We start from the raw sequence: 20,118 nt of genomic DNA on the forward strand, positions 1-20,118 counted from the left end.
GCGCGTTCGTACGAAAAAACTTACGAAAGTACGTTTTTTCGTACGTTTTTCGTACGTTTTTTCGTGCGTTTTTGCGTGCGTTAGAGGTCTGGGGGGGGCAGTAGAGAGAGTTAGAGGTAAAAACGTACGAAAAAAACGTATGAAAAAATTTACAAAAAAACGTGCGAAAAACGTACGAAAAAACGCACGAAAGAATGTACGAAAAAACATGAAAAAACGTACGAAAAGACATATGAAAAAGCGTACGAAAAAACGTACGAAAGAACGTACGAAAAAACGCACGAAAGAATGTACGAAAAAAACGTACGAAAAACGTACGAAAACAAGCGCACGAAATCGTACGAAAAATGTACGACAAAATGTACGAAAAAACGTACGAAAAAAATGTACGAAAAATGTACGAAAAAATTTACGAAAAAACGTATGAAAAAAATCGTACAAAAAAACGTACGAAAAAAACGTACGAAAAATGTACGACAAAACGTACGAAAAAACGTAAGACAAAACGTACGAAAAAACGTAAGACAAAACGTACGAAAAAACGTACGAAAAAACGTACGAAAAAACGTACGAAAAAACTGAGTTAGAGGTCTGGGGGGGGCAGTAGAGAGAGAGGTCTGGGGGGCAGTAGAGAGAGAGAGGTCTGGGGGGGGGCAGTAGAGAGAGAGGTCTGGGGGGGGCAGTAGAGAGAGAGGTCTGGGGGGGGCAGTAGAGAGAGTTAGAGGTCTGGGGGGGGCAGTAGAGAGAGTTAGAGGTCTGGGGGGGGCAGTAGAGAGAGTTAGAGGTCTGGGGGGGGCAGTAGAGAGAGAGGTCTGGGGGGGGCAGTAGAGAGAGTTAGAGGTCTGGGGGGGGCAGTAGAGAGAGAGAGGTCTGGGGGGGGCAGTAGAGAGAGAGGTCTGGGGGGGGCAGTAGAGAGAGAGGTCTGGGGGGGGCAGTAGAGAGAGTTAGAGGTCTGGGGGGGCAGTAGAGAGAGAGAGGTCTGGGGGGGGGCAGTAGAGAGAGAGAGGTCTGGGGGGGGCAGTAGAGAGAGAGGTCTGGGGGGGGCAGTAGAGAGAGTTAGAGGTCTGGGGGGGGCAGTAGAGAGAGTTAGAGGTCTGGGGGGGGCAGTAGAGAGAGTTAGAGGTCTGGGGGGGGCAGTAGAGAGAGAGGTCTGGGGGGGGCAGTAGAGAGAGTTAGAGGTCTGGGGGGGGCAGTAGAGAGAGAGAGGTCTGGGGGGGGCAGTAGAGAGAGAGAGGTCTGGGGGGGGCAGTAGAGAGAGTTAGAGGTCTGGGGGGGGCAGTAGAGAGAGAGGTCTGGGGGGGGCAGTAGAGAGAGATAGAGGTCTGGGGGGGGCAGTAGAGAGAGTTAGAGGTCTGGGGGGGGCAGTAGAGAGAGAGGTCTGGGGGGGCAGTAGAGAGAGAGGTCTGGGGGGGGCAGTAGAGAGAGAGGTCTGGGGGGGCAGTAGAGAGAGAGAGGTCTGGGGGGGGCAGTAGAGAGAGAGAGAGGTCTGGGGGGGGCAGTAGAGAGAGTTAGAGGTCTGGGGGGGGCAGTAGAGAGTTAGAGGTCTGGGGGGGGCAGTAGAGAGAGTTAGAGGTCTGGGGGGGGCAGTAGAGAGAGTTAGAGGTCTGGGGGGGGCAGTAGAGAGAGAGAGGTCTGGGGGGGCAGTAGAGAGAGTTAGAGGTCTGGGGGGGGCAGTAGAGAGAGTTAGAGGTCTGGGGGGGGCAGTAGAGAGAGAGGTCTGGGGGGGGCAGTAGAGAGAGAGAGGTCTGGGGGGGGCAGTAGAGAGAGTTAGAGGTCTGGGGGGGGCAGTAGAGAGAGTTAGAGGTCTGGGGGGGGCAGTAGAGAGAGAGGTCTGGGGGGGGCAGTAGAGAGTTAGAGGTCTGGGGGGGGCAGTAGAGAGAGTTAGAGGTTTTTTCATGCGTTTTTTTTGTGTTTTTGCGTTTTTTTCGTGCGTTTTTTTCGCGCGTTTTTTCGTGCGTTCGTACGAAAAAACGCACGAAAAACGTACGAAAGTACAAGTTTTTTTACAGTTTTTGCGTGCGTTTTTTCGTGCGTTCGTGCGTTTTTTCGTGCGTTTTTTGCGTTTTTTCGTAGGTTTTTTCGTGCGTTTTTTCTGTTTTTGCGTTTTTTTCGTGCGTTTTTGCGGTTTTTTTGTGTGCGTTTTTTCATGCGTTTTTTTCGCACGTTTTTGGGTGCGTTTTTTCGTACGTTTTTGCGTTTTTTTTTCGTGTGTTTTTTCGTGCGTTCGTGCGTTTTTTTCGTGCGTTCGTGCGTTTTTTCGTGCGTTTTTTCGTGCGTTTTTGGGTTTTTTCGTAGGTTTTTTCGTGCGTTTCTTTTGTTTTTGCGTTTTTTTCGTGCGTTTTTGCGTTTTTTTTTTCGTGCGTTTTTTCGCGCGTTTTTGCGTGCGTTTTTTCGCGCGTTCGTACGAAAAAACGCACGAAAAAACTTACGAAAGTACGTTTTTTCGTACGTTTTTTTGTGCGTTAGAGGTCTGGGGGGGCAGTAGAGAGAGTTAGAGGTAAAAACGTACGAAAAAACGTATGAAAAAATTTATGAAAAAACGTGCGAAAAAAACGTACGAAAAAACGCGCGAAAGAATGTACGAAAAAACGTACGAAAAAACATGAAAAAACGTACGAAAAGACATGAAAAAGCGTACGAAAAAACGTACGAAAAAACGCACGAAAGAATGTACGAAAAAACGTACGAAAACAAGCGCACGAAATCGTACGAAAAATGTACGACAAAATGTACGAAAAAACGTACGAAAAAAATGTACGAAAAATGTACAAAAAAACGTACGAAAAAACGTACGAAAAAACAGAGTTAGAGGTCTGGGGGGGGCAGTAGAGAGAGTTAGAGGTCTGGGGGGGGCAGTAGAGAGAGTTAGAGGTCTGGGGGGGGCAGTAGAGAGAGTTAGAGGTCTGGGGGGGGCAGTAGAGAGAGAGGTCTGGGGGGGGCAGTAGAGAGAGAGGTCTGGGGGGGGCAGTAGAGAGAGTTAGAGGTCTGGGGGGGGCAGTAGAGAGAGTTAGAGGTCTGGGGGGGCAGTAGAGAGAGAGAGGTCTGGGGGGGGCAGTAGAGAGAGTTAGAGGTCTGGGGGGGCAGTAGAGAGAGAGGTCTGGGGGGGGCAGTAGAGAGAGAGGTCTGGGGGGGGCAGTAGAGAGAGAGAGGTCTGGGGGGGGCAGTAGAGAGAGAGAGGTCTGGGGGGCAGTAGAGAGAGAGGTCTGGGGGGGGCAGTAGAGAGAGAGAGGTCTGGGGGGGGCAGTAGAGAGAGAGAGGTCTGGGGGGGCAGTAGAGAGAGAGGTCTGGGGGGGGCAGTAGAGAGAGAGAGAGGTCTGGGGGGGGCAGTAGAGAGAGAGGTCTGGGGGGGGCAGTAGAGAGAGTTAGAGGTTTTTTCGTGCGTTAGCGATAGCTAACGTACGAAAAAACGTACGAAAAAACGCACGAAAGAATGTACGAAAAAACATGAAAAAACGTACGAAAAAACGTATGAAAAAACGTACGAAAAAACGTACGCAAAAACGTACGAAAAAACATACGAAAAAACGTACGAAAAAATGTACGAAAAAACATACGAAAAAACGTACGAAAACAAGCGCACGAAATCGTACGAAAAATGTACGACAAAACGTACGAAAAAACGTACGAAAAAAATGTATGAAAAAAAATCGTACGAAAAAAACGTACGAAAAATGTGCGACAAAACGTACGAGAAAATGTACGACAAAACGTACGAAAAAATGTACGAAAAAACGTACGAAAAAAACGCACGAAAGAATGTACGAAAAAACATATGAAAAAACGTACGAAAAAACGTACGCAAAAACGTACGAAAAAACGTACGAAAAAACGTACGCAAAAACGTACGAAAAAACGTACGGAAAAATGTACGAAAAAACATACGAAAAAACGTACTAAAACAAGCGCACGAAATCGTACAAAAAATGTACGACAAAACGTACGAAAAAACGTACGAAAAAAATGTACGAAAAAATGTATGAAAAAAATCGTACGAAAAAACGTACGAAAAATGTGCGACAAAACGTACGAAAAAATGTACGACAAAACGTACGAAAAAATGTACGAAAAAAACGTACGAAAAAACGTACGAAAAAATGTACGAAAAAACGTACGAAAAAATGTACGAAAAAACGCACGAAAGAATGTACGAAAAAACGTACGAAAACACGTTCGAAAAAACGTACGAAAAAAACGTACGAAAAAACTGAGAGTTAGAGGTCTGGGGGGGGCAGTAGAGAGAGAGGTCTGGGGGGGGGCAGTAGAGAGAGAGGTCTGGGGGGGCAGTAGAGAGAGTTAGAGGTCTGGGGGGGGGCAGTAGAGAGAGAGGTCTGGGGGGGGCAGTAGAGAGAGTTAGAGGTCTGGGGGGGGGCAGTAGAGAGAGAGGTCTGGGGGGGGCAGTAGAGAGAGTTAGAGGTCTGGGGGGGGCAGTAGAGAGAGTTAGAGGTCTGGGGGGGCAGTAGAGAGAGAGAGGTCTGGGGGGGGGCAGTAGAGAGTTAGAGGTCTGGGGGGGGCAGTAGAGAGAGAGGTCTGGGGGGGCAGTAGAGAGAGAGGTCTGGGGGGGCAGTAGAGAGAGAGGTCTGGGGGGGGCAGTAGAGAGAGAGAGGTCTGGGGGGGGCAGTAGAGAGAGTTAGAGGTCTGGGGGGGCAGTAGAGAGAGTTAGAGGTCTGGGGGGGGCAGTAGAGAGAGAGGTCTGGGGGGGGCAGTAGAGAGAGAGGTCTGGGGGGGGCAGTAGAGAGAGTTAGAGGTCTGGGGGGGGCAGTAGAGAGAGAGGTCTGGGGGGGGCAGTAGAGAGAGAGGTCTGGGGGGGGCAGTAGAGAGAGTTAGAGGTCTGGGGGGGGCAGTAGAGAGAGTTAGAGGTCTGGGGGGGGCAGTAGAGAGAGTTAGAGGTCTGGGGGGGGCAGTAGAGAGAGTTAGAGGTCTGGGGGGGGCAGTAGAGAGAGTTAGAGGTACGAAAAAACGCACGAAAGAATGTACGAAAAAACGTACGAAAAAACATATGAAAAAACGTACGAAAAAACATATGAAAAAACGTACGAAAAAACATGAAAAAACGTAAGAAAAATGTACGAAAAAAGTACGAAAAAACGTACGAAAAAACGCACGAAAAACGTACGAAAAAAAACGAAAAAATATGAACGAAAAAACGTACGCGAAAAAACGTATGAAAAAACGTACGAAAAAACGTACGCAAAAACGTACGAAAAAACATACGAAAAAAACGTACGAAAACAAGCGCACAAAATCGTACGAAAAATGTACGACAAAACGTACGAAAAAACGTACGAAAAAAATCGTACGAAAAAAACGTACGAAAAATGTGCGACAAAACGTACGAAAAAAACGTACGAAAAAATGTACGAAAAAACGTACGAAAAAATGTACGAAAAAATGTACGAAAAAACGTACGAAAAAACGTACGAAAAAACGTACGAAAAAACGCACGAAAGAATGTACGAAAAAACGTACGAAAACACGTTCGAAAAAACGTACGAAAAAACGTACGAAAAAACTGAGAGTTAGAGGTCTGGGGGGGGCAGTAGAGAGAGAGGTCTGGGGGGGGCAGTAGAGAGAGTTAGAGGTCTGGGGGGGCAGTAGAGAGAGTTAGAGGTCTGGGGGGGGCAGTAGAGAGAGAGGTCTGGGGGGGGCAGTAGAGAGAGAGGTCTGGGGGGGGCAGTAGAGAGAGAGGTCTGGGGGGGGCAGTAGAGAGAGAGAGGTCTGGGGGGGGCAGTAGAGAGAGAGGTCTGGGGGGGCAGTAGAGAGAGAGAGGTCTGGGGGGGGCAGTAGAGAGAGTTAGAGGTCTGGGGGGGGCAGTAGAGAGAGTTAGAGGTCTGGGGGGGGCAGTAGAGAGAGAGAGGTCTGGGGGGGGCAGTAGAGAGAGTTAGAGGTCTGGGGGGGGGCAGTAGAGAGAGAGGTCTGGGGGGGGCAGTAGAGAGAGAGGTCTGGGGGGGGCAGTAGAGAGAGTTAGAGGTCTGGGGGGGGCAGTAGAGAGAGAGGTCTGGGGGGGGCAGTAGAGAGAGTTAGAGGTCTGGGGGGGGCAGTAGAGAGAGAGGTCTGGGGGGGGCAGTAGAGAGAGAGAGAGGTCTGGGGGGGGCAGTAGAGAGAGAGGTCTGGGGGGGGCAGTAGAGAGAGAGGTCTGGGGGGGCAGTAGAGAGAGTTAGAGGTCTGGGGGGGGCAGTAGAGAGAGAGGTCTGGGGGGGGCAGTAGAGAGAGAGGTCTGGGGGGGGGCAGTAGAGAGAGAGAGGTCTGGGGGGGGCAGTAGAGAGAGTTAGAGGTCTGGGGGGGGCAGTAGAGAGAGAGAGGTCTGGGGGGGGCAGTAGAGAGAGTTAGAGGTCTGGGGGGGGCAGTAGAGAGAGAGAGAGGTCTGGGGGGGGCAGTAGAGAGAGAGGTCTGGGGGGGCAGTAGAGAGAGAGAGGTCTGGGGGGGGCAGTAGAGAGAGTTAGAGGTCTGGGGGGGCAGTAGAGAGAGAGGTCTGGGGGGGGCAGTAGAGAGAGAGGTCTGGGGGGGGCAGTAGAGAGAGTTAGAGGTCTGGGGGGGGCAGTAGAGAGAGAGGTCTGGGGGGGGCAGTAGAGAGAGTTAGAGGTCTGGGGGGGGCAGTAGAGAGAGAGGTCTGGGGGGGGCAGTAGAGAGAGAGGTCTGGGGGGGGCAGTAGAGAGAGTTAGAGGTCTGGGGGGGGCAGTAGAGAGAGTTAGAGGTCTGGGGGGGCAGTAGAGAGAGTTAGAGGTCTGGGGGGGGCAGTAGAGAGAGTTAGAGGTCTGGGGGGGGCAGTAGAGAGAGAGAGGTCTGGGGGGGGCAGTAGAGAGAGAGAGGTCTGGGGGGGGCAGTAGAGAGAGAGAGGTCTGGGGGGGGCAGTAGAGAGAGAGGTCTGGGGGGGGCAGTAGAGAGAGAGAGGTCTGGGGGGGGCAGTAGAGAGAGAGAGGTCTGGGGGGGGCAGTAGAGAGAGTTAGAGGTCTGGGGGGGGCAGTCGAGTAGAGAGAGTTAGAGGTCTGGGGGGGGCAGTAGAGAGAGAGAGAGGTCTGGGGGGGGCAGTAGAGAGAGAGGTCTGGGGGGGGCAGTAGAGAGAGAGGTCTGGGGGGGGCAGTAGAGAGAGTTAGAGGTCTGGGGGGGGCGGTAGAGAGAGAGGTCTGGGGGGGGGCAGTAGAGAGAGTTAGAGGTCTGGGGGGGGCAGTAGAGAGAGAGGTCTGGGGGGGGCAGTAGAGAGAGAGGTCTGGGGGGGGCAGTAGAGAGAGAGAGAGGTCTGGGGGGGGGCAGTAGAGAGAGAGAGGTCTGGGGGGGGCAGTAGAGAGAGAGAGGTCTGGGGGGGGCAGTAGAGAGAGTTAGAGGTCTGGGGGGGGCAGTAGAGAGAGAGGTCTGGGGGGGGGCAGTAGAGAGAGTTAGAGGTCTGGGGGGGGCAGTAGAGAGAGAGAGAGGTCTGGGGGGGGCAGTAGAGAGAGAGGTCTGGGGGGGCAGTAGAGAGAGAGAGGTCTGGGGGGGCAGTAGAGAGAGTTAGAGGTCTGGGGGGGGCAGTAGAGAGAGAGGTCTGGGGGGGGCAGTAGAGAGAGTTAGAGGTCTGGGGGGGCAGTAGAGAGAGTTAGAGGTCTGGGGGGGGCAGTAGAGAGAGAGGTCTGGGGGGGGCAGTAGAGAGAGAGGTCTGGGGGGGGCAGTAGAGAGAGAGGTCTGGGGGGGCAGTAGAGAGAGTTAGAGGTCTGGGGGGGGGCAGTAGAGAGAGTTAGAGGTCTGGGGGGGGCAGTAGAGAGAGAGGTCTGGGGGGGCAGTAGAGAGAGAGGTCTGGGGGGGGCAGTAGAGAGAGAGGTCTGGGGGGGGCAGTAGAGAGAGTTAGAGGTCTGGGGGGGGCAGTAGAGAGAGTTAGAGGTCTGGGGGGGGCAGTAGAGAGAGAGAGAGGTCTGGGGGGGGCAGTAGAGAGAGAGAGGTCTGGGGGGGCAGTAGAGAGAGAGGTCTGGGGGGGCAGTAGAGAGAGAGAGGTCTGGGGGGGGCAGTAGAGAGAGAGAGGTCTGGGGGGGCAGTAGAGAGAGAGGTCTGGGGGGGCAGTAGAGAGAGAGAGGTCTGGGGGGGCAGTAGAGAGAGAGGTCTGGGGGGGCAGTAGAGAGAGAGGTCTGGGGGGGGCAGTAGAGAGAGAGAGGTCTGGGGGGGCAGTAGAGAGAGAGGTCTGGGGGGGGGCAGTAGAGAGAGAGGTCTGGGGGGGGCAGTAGAGAGAGAGAGGTCTGGGGGGGCAGTAGAGAGAGAGGTCTGGGGGGGGGCAGTAGAGAGAGAGGTCTGGGGGGGGGCAGTAGAGAGAGAGGTCTGGGGGGGGCAGTAGAGAGAGAGGTCTGGGGGGGGGCAGTAGAGAGAGAGAGGTCTGGGGGGGCAGTAGAGAGAGTTAGAGGTCTGGGGGGGGCAGTAGAGAGAGAGGTCTGGGGGGGGCAGTAGAGAGAGAGGTCTGGGGGGGGCAGTAGAGAGAGAGGTCTGGGGGGGGCAGTAGAGAGAGTTAGAGGTCTGGGGGGGCAGTAGAGAGAGTTAGAGGTCTGGGGGGGGCAGTAGAGAGAGAGAGAGGTCTGGGGGGGCAGTAGAGAGAGAGAGGTCTGGGGGGGCAGTAGAGAGAGAGGTCTGGGGGGGGCAGTAGAGAGAGAGAGGTCTGGGGGGGCAGTAGAGAGAGAGAGGTCTGGGGGGGCAGTAGAGAGAGAGGTCTGGGGGGGCAGTAGAGAGAGAGAGGTCTGGGGGGTGCAGTAGAGAGAGAGGTCTGGGGGGGCAGTAGAGAGAGAGGTCTGGGGGGGCAGTAGAGAGAGAGAGGTCTGGGGGGGCAGTAGAGAGAGAGGTCTGGGGGGGGGCAGTAGAGAGAGAGAGGTCTGGGGGGGGCAGTAGAGAGAGAGAGGTCTGGGGGGGCAGTAGAGAGAGAGGTCTGGGGGGGGGGCAGTAGAGAGAGAGGTCTGGGGGGGGGCAGTAGAGAGAGAGGTCTGGGGGGGGGCAGTAGAGAGAGAGGTCTGGGGGGGGGCAGTAGAGAGAGAGAGGTCTGGGGGGGCAGTAGAGAGAGTTAGAGGTCTGGGGGGGGCAGTAGAGAGAGAGAGGTCTGGGGGGGGCAGTAGAGAGAGAGAGGTCTGGGGGGGGCAGTAGAGAGAGAGAGAGGTCTGGGGGGGGCAGTAGAGAGAGTTAGAGGTCTGGGGGGGGCAGTAGAGAGAGAGAGGTCTGGGGGGGGCAGTAGAGAGAGAGAGAGGTCTGGGGGGGCAGTAGAGAGAGAGGTCTGGGGGGGGCAGTAGAGAGAGAGGTCTGGGGGGGGCAGTAGAGAGAGAGGTCTGGGGGGGGCAGTAGAGAGAGAGAGGTCTGGGGGGGGCAGTAGAGAGAGTTAGAGGTCTGGGGGGGGGCAGTAGAGAGAGAGAGGTCTGGGGGGGGGCAGTAGAGAGAGTTAGAGGTCTGGGGGGGGCAGTAGAGAGAGAGGTCTGGGGGGGGGCAGTAGAGAGAGTTAGAGGTCTGGGGGGGGCAGTAGAGAGAGAGAGGTCTGGGGGGGGCAGTAGAGAGAGTTAGAGGTCTGGGGGGGGGCAGTAGAGAGAGAGAGGTCTGGGGGGGGCAGTAGAGAGAGTTAGAGGTCTGGGGGGGGGCAGTAGAGAGAGTTAGAGGTCTGGGGGGGGGCAGTAGAGAGAGAGAGGTCTGGGGGGGGCAGTAGAGAGAGTTAGAGGTCTGGGGGGGGCAGTAGAGAGAGTTAGAGGTCTGGGGGGGGGCAGTAGAGAGAGTTAGAGGTCTGGGGGGGGCAGTAGAGAGAGTTAGAGGTCTGGGGGGGCAGTAGAGAGAGTTAGAGGTCTGGGGGGGGCAGTAGAGAGAGTTAGAGGTCTGGGGGGGGCAGTAGAGAGAGAGAGAGGTCTGGGGGGGGGCAGTAGAGAGAGAGGTCTGGGGGGGGCAGTAGAGAGAGAGGTCTGGGGGGGGCAGTAGAGAGAGTTAGAGGTCTGGGGGGGGCAGTAGAGAGAGTTAGAGGTCTGGGGGGGGCAGTAGAGAGAGAGAGAGGTCTGGGGGGGGCAGTAGAGAGAGAGAGAGGTCTGGGGGGGGCAGTAGAGAGAGAGGTCTGGGGGGGCAGTAGAGAGAGAGAGAGGTCTGGGGGGGGCAGTAGAGAGAGAGGTCTGGGGGGGGCAGTAGAGAGAGTTAGAGGTCTGGGGGGGGCAGTAGAGAGAGAGAGGTCTGGGGGGGGCAGTAGAGAGAGTTAGAGGTCTGGGGGGGGCAGTAGAGAGAGTTAGAGGTCTGGGGGGGGCAGTAGAGAGAGTTAGAGGTCTGGGGGGGGCAGTAGAGAGAGAGAGAGGTCTGGGGGGGGCAGTAGAGAGAGAGAGAGGTCTGGGGGGGGCAGTAGAGAGAGAGAGAGGTCTGGGGGGGGCAGTAGAGAGAGAGAGAGGTCTGGGGGGGGCAGTAGAGAGAGAGGTCTGGGGGGGGCAGTAGAGAGAGAGGTCTGGGGGGGGCAGTAGAGAGAGAGGTCTGGGGGGGGCAGTAGAGAGAGAGGTCTGGGGGGGGCAGTAGAGAGAGTTAGAGGTCTGGGGGGGGCAGTAGAGAGAGTTAGAGGTCTGGGGGGGGCAGTAGAGAGAGTTAGAGGTCTGGGGGGGGCAGTAGAGAGAGAGGTCTGGGGGGGGCAGTAGAGAGAGAGGTCTGGGGGGCAGTAGAGAGAGTTAGAGGTCTGGGGGGGGCAGTAGAGAGAGTTAGAGGTCTGGGGGGGGCAGTAGAGAGAGTTAGAGGTCTGGGGGGGGCAGTAGAGAGAGAGGTCTGGGGGGGGGCAGTAGAGAGAGTTAGAGGTCTGGGGGGGGCAGTAGAGAGAGTTAGAGGTCTGGGGGGGGCAGTAGAGAGAGAGGTCTGGGGGGGGCAGTAGAGAGAGTTAGAGGTTTTTTCGTGCGTTAGCGATAGCTAACGTACGAAAAAACGTACGAAAAAACGCACGAAAGAATGTACGAAAAAACATGAAAAAACATGAAAAAAACGTACGAAAAACGTATGAAAAAACGTACGAAAAAACGTACGCAAAAACGTACGCAAAAAACGTACGAAAAAATGTACGAAAAGACATACGAAAAAACGTACGAAAACAAGCGCACGAAATCGTACGAAAAATGTACGACAAAACGTACGAAAAAACATACGAAAAAAATGTACGAAAAAAATCGTACGAAAAAAACGTACGAAAAATGTGCGACAAAACGTACGAAAAAATGTACGACAAAACGTACGAAAAAAATGTACGAAAAAAACGTACGAAAAAACGTACGAAAAAATGTACGAAAAAACGTACGAAAAAAACGCACGAAAAAACGTACGCAAAAACATACGAAAAAACGTACGAAAACAAGCGCACGAAATCGTACGAAAAATGTACGACAAAACGTACGAAAAAACGTAGGAAAAAAATGTACGAAAAAATGTATGAAAAAAATCGTACGAAAAAAAACGTACGAAAAATGTGCGACAAAACGTACGAAAAAAATGTACGACAAAACGTACGAAAAAATGTACGAAAAAAACGTACGAAAAAACGTACGAAAAAACGTATGAAAAAACGCACGAAAAAACAGAGTTAGAGGTCTGGGGGGGGCAGTAGAGAGAGTTAGAGGTCTGGGGGGGGCAGTAGAGAGAGTTAGAGGTCTGGGGGGGGCAGTAGAGAGAGTTAGAGGTCTGGGGGGGGGCAGTAGAGAGAGTTAGAGGTCTGGGGGGGGCAGTAGAGAGAGAGGTCTGGGGGGGGCAGTAGAGAGAGTTAGAGGTCTGGGGGGGGCAGTAGAGAGAGAGGTCTGGGGGGGGCAGTAGAGAGAGAGGTCTGGGGGGGGCAGTAGAGAGAGAGGTCTGGGGGGGGGCAGTAGAGAGAGAGGTCTGGGGGGGGCAGTAGAGAGAGTTAGAGGTCTGGGGGGGGCAGTAGAGAGAGAGAGAGGTCTGGGGGGGGCAGTAGAGAGAGTTAGAGGTCTGGGGGGGGCAGTAGAGAGAGTTAGAGGTCTGGGGGGGCAGTAGAGAGAGAGGTCTGGGGGGGCAGTAGAGAGAGAGGTCTGGGGGGGGCAGTAGAGAGAGAGAGGTCTGGGGGGGGCAGTAGAGAGAGAGAGGTCTGGGGGGGGCAGTAGAGAGAGTTAGAGGTCTAGGGGGGGCAGTAGAGAGAGAGGTCTGGGGGGGCAGTAGAGAGAGAGGTCTGGGGGGGGCAGTAGAGAGAGTTAGAGGTCTGGGGGGGGCAGTAGAGAGAGAGTCTGGGGGGGGCAGTAGAGAGAGAGGTCTGGGGGGGGGCAGTAGAGAGAGAGGTCTGGGGGGGGCAGTAGAGAGAGAGAGGTCTGGGGGGGGCAGTAGAGAGAGAGAGGTCTGGGGGGGGCAGTAGAGAGAGTTAGAGGTCTAGGGGGGGCAGTAGAGAGAGAGGTCTGGGGGGGGCAGTAGAGAGAGTTAGAGGTCTGGGGGGGGCAGTAGAGAGAGTTAGAGGTCTGGGGGGGGCAGTAGAGAGAGTTAGAGGTCTGGGGGGGGCAGTAGAGAGTTAGAGGTCTGGGGGGGGCAGTAGAGAGAGAGAGGTCTGGGGGGGGCAGTAGAGAGAGAGGTCTGGGGGGGGCAGTAGAGAGAGTTAGAGGTCTGGGGGGGGCAGTAGAGAGAGAGAGGTCTGGGGGGGGGGGCAGTAGAGAGAGAGGTCTGGGGGGGGCAGTAGAGAGAGAGAGGTCTGGGGGGGGCAGTAGAGAGAGAGGTCTGGGGGGGGCAGTAGAGAGAGAGAGGTCTGGGGGGGGCAGTAGAGAGAGTTAGAGGTCTGGGGGGGGCAGTAGAGAGAGAGGTCTGGGGGGGGCAGTAGAGAGAGAGAGGTCTGGGGGGGGCAGTAGAGAGAGAGAGGTCTGGGGGGGGCAGTAGAGAGAGAGAGGTCTGGGGGGGGCAGTAGAGAGAGTTAGAGGTCTGGGGGGGGCAGTAGAGAGTTAGAGGTCTGGGGGGGGCAGTAGAGAGAGTTAGAGGTCTGGGGGGGGCAGTAGAGAGAGTTAGAGGTCTGGGGGGGGCAGTAGAGAGTTAGAGGTCTGGGGGGGGGCAGTAGAGAGAGTTAGAGGTCTGGGGGGGGCAGTAGAGAGAGAGGTCTGGGGGGGGCAGTAGAGAGAGAGGTCTGGGGGGGGGCAGTAGAGAGAGTTAGAGGTCTGGGGGGGGGCAGTAGAGAGAGAGGTCTGGGGGGGGCAGTAGAGAGAGAGGTCTGGGGGGGGCAGTAGAGAGAGAGGTCTGGGGGGGGGCAGTAGAGAGAGTTAGAGGTCTGGGGGGGGCAGTAGAGAGAGAGGTCTGGGGGGGGCAGTAGAGAGAGTTAGAGGTCTGGGGGGGGCAGTAGAGAGAGAGGTCTGGGGGGGGCAGTAGAGAGAGTTAGAGGTCTGGGGGGGGCAGTAGAGAGAGTTAGAGGTCTGGGGGGGGCAGTAGAGAGAGTTAGAGGTCTGGGGGGGGCAGTAGAGAGAGTTAGAGGTCTGGGGGGGGGCAGTAGAGAGAGTTAGAGGTCTGGGGGGGGCAGTAGAGAGAGAGGTCTGGGGGGGGCAGTAGAGAGAGTTAGAGGTCTGGGGGGGGCAGTAGAGAGAGAGAGGTCTGGGGGGGGCAGTAGAGAGAGAGAGGTCTGGGGGGGGCAGTAGAGAGTTAGAGGTCTGGGGGGGGCAGTAGAGAGAGAGAGGTCTGGGGGGGCAGTAGAGAGAGAGGTCTGGGGGGGGCAGTAGAGAGAGAGGTCTGGGGGGGCAGTAGAGAGAGAGGTCTGGGGGGGCAGTAGAGAGAGAGAGAGGTCTGGGGGGGGGCAGTAGAGAGAGAGGTCTGGGGGGGGCAGTAGAGAGAGAGGTCTGGGGGGGGGCAGTAGAGAGAGAGGTCTGGGGGGGGCAGTAGAGAGAGAGGTCTGGGGGGGGCAGTAGAGAGAGTTAGAGGTCTGGGGGGGGGCAGTAGAGAGAGAGGTCTGGGGGGGCAGTAGAGAGAGAGGTCTGGGGGGGGCAGTAGAGAGAGAGGTCTGGGGGGGGCAGTAGAGAGAGAGAGGTCTGGGGGGGGCAGTAGAGAGAGTTAGAGGTCTGGGGGGGGGCAGTAGAGAGAGAGGTCTGGGGGGGGCAGTAGAGAGAGTTAGAGGTCTGGGGGGGGCAGTAGAGAGAGTTAGAGGTCTGGGGGGGGCAGTAGAGAGAGTTAGAGGTCTGGGGGGGGCAGTAGAGAGAGAGAGGTCTGGGGGGGGCAGTAGAGAGAGTTAGAGGTCTGGGGGGGGCAGTAGAGAGAGAGAGGTCTGGGGGGGGCAGTAGAGAGAGAGAGAGGTCTGGGGGGGGCAGTAGAGAGAGAGGTCTGGGGGGGGCAGTAGAGAGAGTTAGAGGTCTGGGGGGGGCAGTAGAGAGAGAGAGGTCTGGGGGGGGCAGTAGAGAGAGTTAGAGGTCTGGGGGGGGGCAGTAGAGAGAGTTAGAGGTCTGGGGGGGGCAGTAGAGAGAGAGAGGTCTGGGGGGGGCAGTAGAGAGAGTTAGAGGTCTGGGGGGGGGCAGTAGAGAGAGAGGTCTGGGGGGGGCAGTAGAGAGAGAGGTCTGGGGGGGCAGTAGAGAGAGAGAGAGGTCTGGGGGGGGCAGTAGAGAGAGTTAGAGGTCTGGGGGGGGCAGTAGAGAGAGTTAGAGGTCTGGGGGGGGCAGTAGAGAGAGAGAGGTCTGGGGGGGGCAGTAGAGAGAGAGGTCTGGGGGGGGCAGTAGAGAGAGTTAGAGGTCTGGGGGGGGCAGTAGAGAGAGAGAGAGGTCTGGGGGGGGCAGTAGAGAGAGAGAGAGGTCTGGGGGGGGCAGTAGAGAGAGAGGTCTGGGGGGGCAGTAGAGAGAGAGAGAGGTCTGGGGGGGGCAGTAGAGAGAGAGAGAGGTCTGGGGGGGGCAGTAGAGAGAGAGAGAGGTCTGGGGGGGGCAGTAGAGAGAGAGGTCTGGGGGGGGCAGTAGAGAGAGAGGTCTGGGGGGGGCAGTAGAGAGAGTTAGAGGTCTGGGGGGGGCAGTAGAGAGAGAGGTCTGGGGGGGGCAGTAGAGAGAGAGAGGTCTGGGGGGGGCAGTAGAGAGAGTTAGAGGTCTGGGGGGGGCAGTAGAGAGAGTTAGAGGTCTGGGGGGGGCAGTAGAGAGAGTTAGAGGTCTGGGGGGGGCAGTAGAGAGAGAGAGAGGTCTGGGGGGGGCAGTAGAGAGAGAGAGGTCTGGGGGGGGCAGTAGAGAGAGAGAGAGGTCTGGGGGGGGCAGTAGAGAGAGAGGTCTGGGGGGGGCAGTAGAGAGAGTTAGAGGTCTGGGGGGGCAGTAGAGAGAGTTAGAGGTCTGGGGGGGGGCAGTAGAGAGAGTTAGAGGTCTGGGGGGGGCAGTAGAGAGAGAGAGGTCTGGGGGGGGCAGTAGAGAGAGTTAGAGGTCTGGGGGGGGCAGTAGAGAGAGAGGTCTGGGGGGGGCAGTAGAGAGAGAGGTCTGGGGGGGGCAGTAGAGAGAGAGAGAGGTCTGGGGGGGGCAGTAGAGAGAGTTAGAGGTCTGGGGGGGGCAGTAGAGAGAGTTAGAGGTCTGGGGGGGGGCAGTAGAGAGAGAGAGGTCTGGGGGGGGCAGTAGAGAGAGAGGTCTGGGGGGGGCAGTAGAGAGAGTTAGAGGTCTGGGGGGGGCAGTAGAGAGAGAGAGAGGTCTGGGGGGGGCAGTAGAGAGAGAGAGAGGTCTGGGGGGGGCAGTAGAGAGAGAGGTCTGGGGGGGCAGTAGAGAGAGAGAGAGGTCTGGGGGGGGCAGTAGAGAGAGAGAGAGGTCTGGGGGGGGCAGTAGAGAGAGAGAGGTCTGGGGGGGGCAGTAGAGAGAGAGGTCTGGGGGGGGCAGTAGAGAGAGAGGTCTGGGGGGGGCAGTAGAGAGAGTTAGAGGTCTGGGGGGGGCAGTAGAGAGAGAGGTCTGGGGGGGGCAGTAGAGAGAGAGAGGTCTGGGGGGGGCAGTAGAGAGAGTTAGAGGTCTGGGGGGGGCAGTAGAGAGAGTTAGAGGTCTGGGGGGGGCAGTAGAGAGAGTTAGAGGTCTGGGGGGGGCAGTAGAGAGAGAGAGAGGTCTGGGGGGGGCAGTAGAGAGAGAGAGAGGTCTGGGGGGGGCAGTAGAGAGAGAGAGAGGTCTGGGGGGGGCAGTAGAGAGAGAGAGAGGTCTGGGGGGGCAGTAGAGAGAGAGGTCTGGGGGGGGCAGTAGAGAGAGAGGTCTGGGGGGGGCAGTAGAGAGAGAGGTCTGGGGGGGGCAGTAGAGAGAGAGGTCTGGGGGGGGCAGTAGAGAGTTAGAGGTCTGGGGGGGGCAGTAGAGAGAGTTAGAGGTCTGGGGGGGGCAGTAGAGAGAGTTAGAGGTCTGGGGGGGGCAGTAGAGAGAGTTAGAGGTCTGGGGGGGGCAGTAGAGAGAGAGGTCTGGGGGGGGCAGTAGAGAGAGTTAGAGGTCTGGGGGGGGCAGTAGAGAGAGAGGTCTGGGGGGGGCAGTAGAGAGAGAGGTCTGGGGGGGGCAGTAGAGAGAGAGGTCTGGGGGGGGCAGTAGAGAGAGAGGTCTGGGGGGGGCAGTAGAGAGAGAGAGAGGTCTGGGGGGGGCAGTAGAGAGAGAGAGGTCTGGGGGGGGCAGTAGAGAGAGAGAGGTCTGGGGGGGGCAGTAGAGAGAGTTAGAGGTCTGGGGGGGGCAGTAGAGAGAGTTAGAGGTCTGGGGGGGGCAGTAGAGAGAGAGAGAGGTCTGGGGGGGGCAGTAGAGAGAGAGAGAGGTCTGGGGGGGGCAGTAGAGAGAGAGAGAGGTCTGGGGGGGGCAGTAGAGAGAGAGAGAGGTCTGGGGGGGGGCAGTAGAGAGAGAGGTCTGGGGGGGGCAGTAGAGAGAGTTAGAGGTCTGGGGGGGGCAGTAGAGAGAGTTAGAGGTCTGGGGGGGGCAGTAGAGAGAGTTAGAGGTCTGGGGGGGGCAGTAGAGAGAGTTAGAGGTCTGGGGGGGGCAGTAGAGAGAGAGGTCTGGGGGGGGCAGTAGAGAGAGAGGTCTGGGGGGGCAGTAGAGAGAGTTAGAGGTCTGGGGGGGGCAGTAGAGAGAGTTAGAGGTCTGGGGGGGGCAGTAGAGAGAGTTAGAGGTCTGGGGGGGGCAGTAGAGAGAGAGGTCTGGGGGGGGCAGTAGAGAGAGTTAGAGGTTTTTTCGTGCGTTAGCGATAGCTAACGTACGAAAAAACGTACGAAAAAACGCACGAAAGAATGTACGAAAAAACATGAAAAAACATGAAAAAACGTACGAAAAACGTATGAAAAAACGTACGAAAAAACGTACGCAAAAACGTACGCAAAAAACGTACGAAAAAATGTACGAAAAGACATACGAAAAAACGTACGAAAACAAGCGCACGAAATCGTACGAAAAATGTACGACAAAACGTACGAAAAAACATACGAAAAAAATGTACGAAAAAAATCGTACGAAAAAAACGTACGAAAAATGTGCGACAAAACGTACGAAAAAATGTACGACAAAACGTACGAAAAAATGTACGAAAAAAACGTACGAAAAAACGTACGAAAAAATGTACGAAAAAACGTACGAAAAAACGCACGAAAAAACGTACGCAAAAACATACGAAAAAACGTACGAAAACAAGCGCACGAAATCGTACGAAAAATGTACGACAAAACGTACGAAAAAACGTAGGAAAAAAATGTACGAAAAAATGTATGAAAAAAATCGTACGAAAAAAAACGTACGAAAAATGTGCGACAAAACGTACGAAAAAATGTACGACAAAACGTACGAAAAAATGTACGAAAAAAACGTACGAAAAAACGTACGAAAAAACGTATGAAAAAACGCACGAAAAAACAGAGTTAGAGGTCTGGGGGGGGCAGTAGAGAGAGTTAGAGGTCTGGGGGGGGGCAGTAGAGAGAGTTAGAGGTCTGGGGGGGGCAGTAGAGAGAGTTAGAGGTCTGGGGGGGGGCAGTAGAGAGAGTTAGAGGTCTGGGGGGGGCAGTAGAGAGAGAGGTCTGGGGGGGGGCAGTAGAGAGAGTTAGAGGTCTGGGGGGGGCAGTAGAGAGAGAGGTCTGGGGGGGGCAGTAGAGAGAGAGGTCTGGGGGGGGCAGTAGAGAGAGAGGTCTGGGGGGGGCAGTAGAGAGAGAGGTCTGGGGGGGGCAGTAGAGAGAGTTAGAGGTCTGGGGGGGGCAGTAGAGAGAGAGAGAGGTCTGGGGGGGGCAGTAGAGAGAGTTAGAGGTCTGGGGGGGGCAGTAGAGAGAGTTAGAGGTCTGGGGGGGGCAGTAGAGAGAGAGGTCTGGGGGGGGCAGTAGAGAGAGAGGTCTGGGGGGGGCAGTAGAGAGAGAGAGGTCTGGGGGGGGCAGTAGAGAGAGAGAGGTCTGGGGGGGGCAGTAGAGAGAGTTAGAGGTCTAGGGGGGGCAGTAGAGAGAGAGGTCTGGGGGGGGCAGTAGAGAGAGAGGTCTGGGGGGGGCAGTAGAGAGAGTTAGAGGTCTGGGGGGGGCAGTAGAGAGAGAGGTCTGGGGGGGGCAGTAGAGAGAGAGGTCTGGGGGGGGCAGTAGAGAGAGTTAGAGGTCTGGGGGGGGGGCAGTAGAGAGAGTTAGAGGTCTGGGGGGGGCAGTAGAGAGAGAGGTCTGGGGGGGGGCAGTAGAGAGAGAGGTCTGGGGGGGGGCAGTAGAGAGAGAGGTCTGGGGGGGGCAGTAGAGAGAGTTAGAGGTCTAGGGGGGGCAGTAGAGAGAGAGGTCTGGGGGGGGCAGTAGAGAGAGTTAGAGGTCTGGGGGGGGCAGTAGAGAGAGTTAGAGGTCTGGGGGGGGCAGTAGAGAGTTAGAGGTCTGGGGGGGGCAGTAGAGAGAGTTAGAGGTCTGGGGGGGGCAGTAGAGAGAGAGGTCTGGGGGGGGCAGTAGAGAGAGTTAGAGGTCTGGGGGGGGCAGTAGAGAGAGAGAGGTCTGGGGGGGGCAGTAGAGAGAGAGGTCTGGGGGGGGCAGTAGAGAGAGAGAGGTCTGGGGGGGGCAGTAGAGAGAGTTAGAGGTCTGGGGGGGGCAGTAGAGAGAGAGGTCTGGGGGGGGCAGTAGAGAGAGAGAGGTCTGGGGGGGGCAGTAGAGAGAGAGGTCTGGGGGGGGCAGTAGAGAGAGTTAGAGGTCTGGGGGGGGGCAGTAGAGAGAGAGGTCTGGGGGGGGCAGTAGAGAGAGAGAGGTCTGGGGGGGGGCAGTAGAGAGAGAGAGGTCTGGGGGGGGCAGTAGAGAGAGAGGTCTGGGGGGGGCAGTAGAGAGAGAGAGGTCTGGGGGGGGGCAGTAGAGAGAGAGAGGTCTGGGGGGGGCAGTAGAGAGAGAGGTCTGGGGGGGGCAGTAGAGAGAGAGAGGTCTGGGGGGGGCAGTAGAGAGAGTTAGAGGTCTGGGGGGGGCAGTAGAGAGAGAGGTCTGGGGGGGGCAGTAGAGAGAGAGGTCTGGGGGGGGCAGTAGAGAGAGAGGTCTGGGGGGGGCAGTAGAGAGAGAGAGGTCTGGGGGGGGCAGTAGAGAGAGAGAGGTCTGGGGGGGGCAGTAGAGAGAGAGGTCTGGGGGGGGCAGTAGAGAGAGTTAGAGGTCTGGGGGGGGGCAGTAGAGAGAGTTAGAGGTCTGGGGGGGGGCAGTAGAGAGAGTTAGAGGTCTGGGGGGGGCAGTAGAGAGAGAGGTCTGGGGGGGGCAGTAGAGAGAGAGGTCTGGGGGGGGGCAGTAGAGAGAGAGGTCTGGGGGGGGCAGTAGAGAGAGAGGTCTGGGGGGGGCAGTAGAGAGAGAGGTCTGGGGGGGGCAGTAGAGAGAGTTAGAGGTCTGGGGGGGGCAGTAGAGAGAGAGGTCTGGGGGGGGCAGTAGAGAGAGTTAGAGGTCTGGGGGGGGCAGTAGAGAGAGTTAGAGGTCTGGGGGGGGCAGTAGAGAGAGAGGTCTGGGGGGGGCAGTAGAGAGAGAGAGAGGTCTGGGGGGGGCAGTAGAGAGAGTTAGAGGTCTGGGGGGGGCAGTAGAGAGAGAGGTCTGGGGGGGGCAGTAGAGAGAGTTAGAGGTCTGGGGGGGGCAGTAGAGAGAGAGGTCTGGGGGGGGCAGTAGAGAGAGAGGTCTGGGGGGGGCAGTAGAGAGAGTTAGAGGTCTGGGGGGGGCAGTAGAGAGAGAGAGGTCTGGGGGGGGCAGTAGAGAGAGAGAGGTCTGGGGGGGCAGTAGAGAGAGTTAGAGGTCTGGGGGGGGCAGTAGAGAGAGAGAGGTCTGGGGGGGGCAGTAGAGAGAGAGAGAGGTCTGGGGGGGGCAGTAGAGAGAGAGGT

The 20,118-nt window shown here is 56.7% G+C and overlaps 1 protein-coding gene across 1 annotated transcript in view; it reads right to left on the minus strand.

The window, feature by feature from the left end:
- The window catches only part of crnkl1 (crooked neck pre-mRNA splicing factor 1), a 72,292-nt gene that overhangs the window by 33,118 nt on the left and 19,056 nt on the right, over window positions 1–20,118 (minus strand). The window lies entirely within an intron of this gene.

This window comes from Cololabis saira, chromosome 18 (genome assembly GCF_033807715.1).
Source record: "Cololabis saira isolate AMF1-May2022 chromosome 18, fColSai1.1, whole genome shotgun sequence".
NCBI lineage: Eukaryota > Metazoa > Chordata > Actinopteri > Beloniformes > Belonidae > Cololabis > Cololabis saira.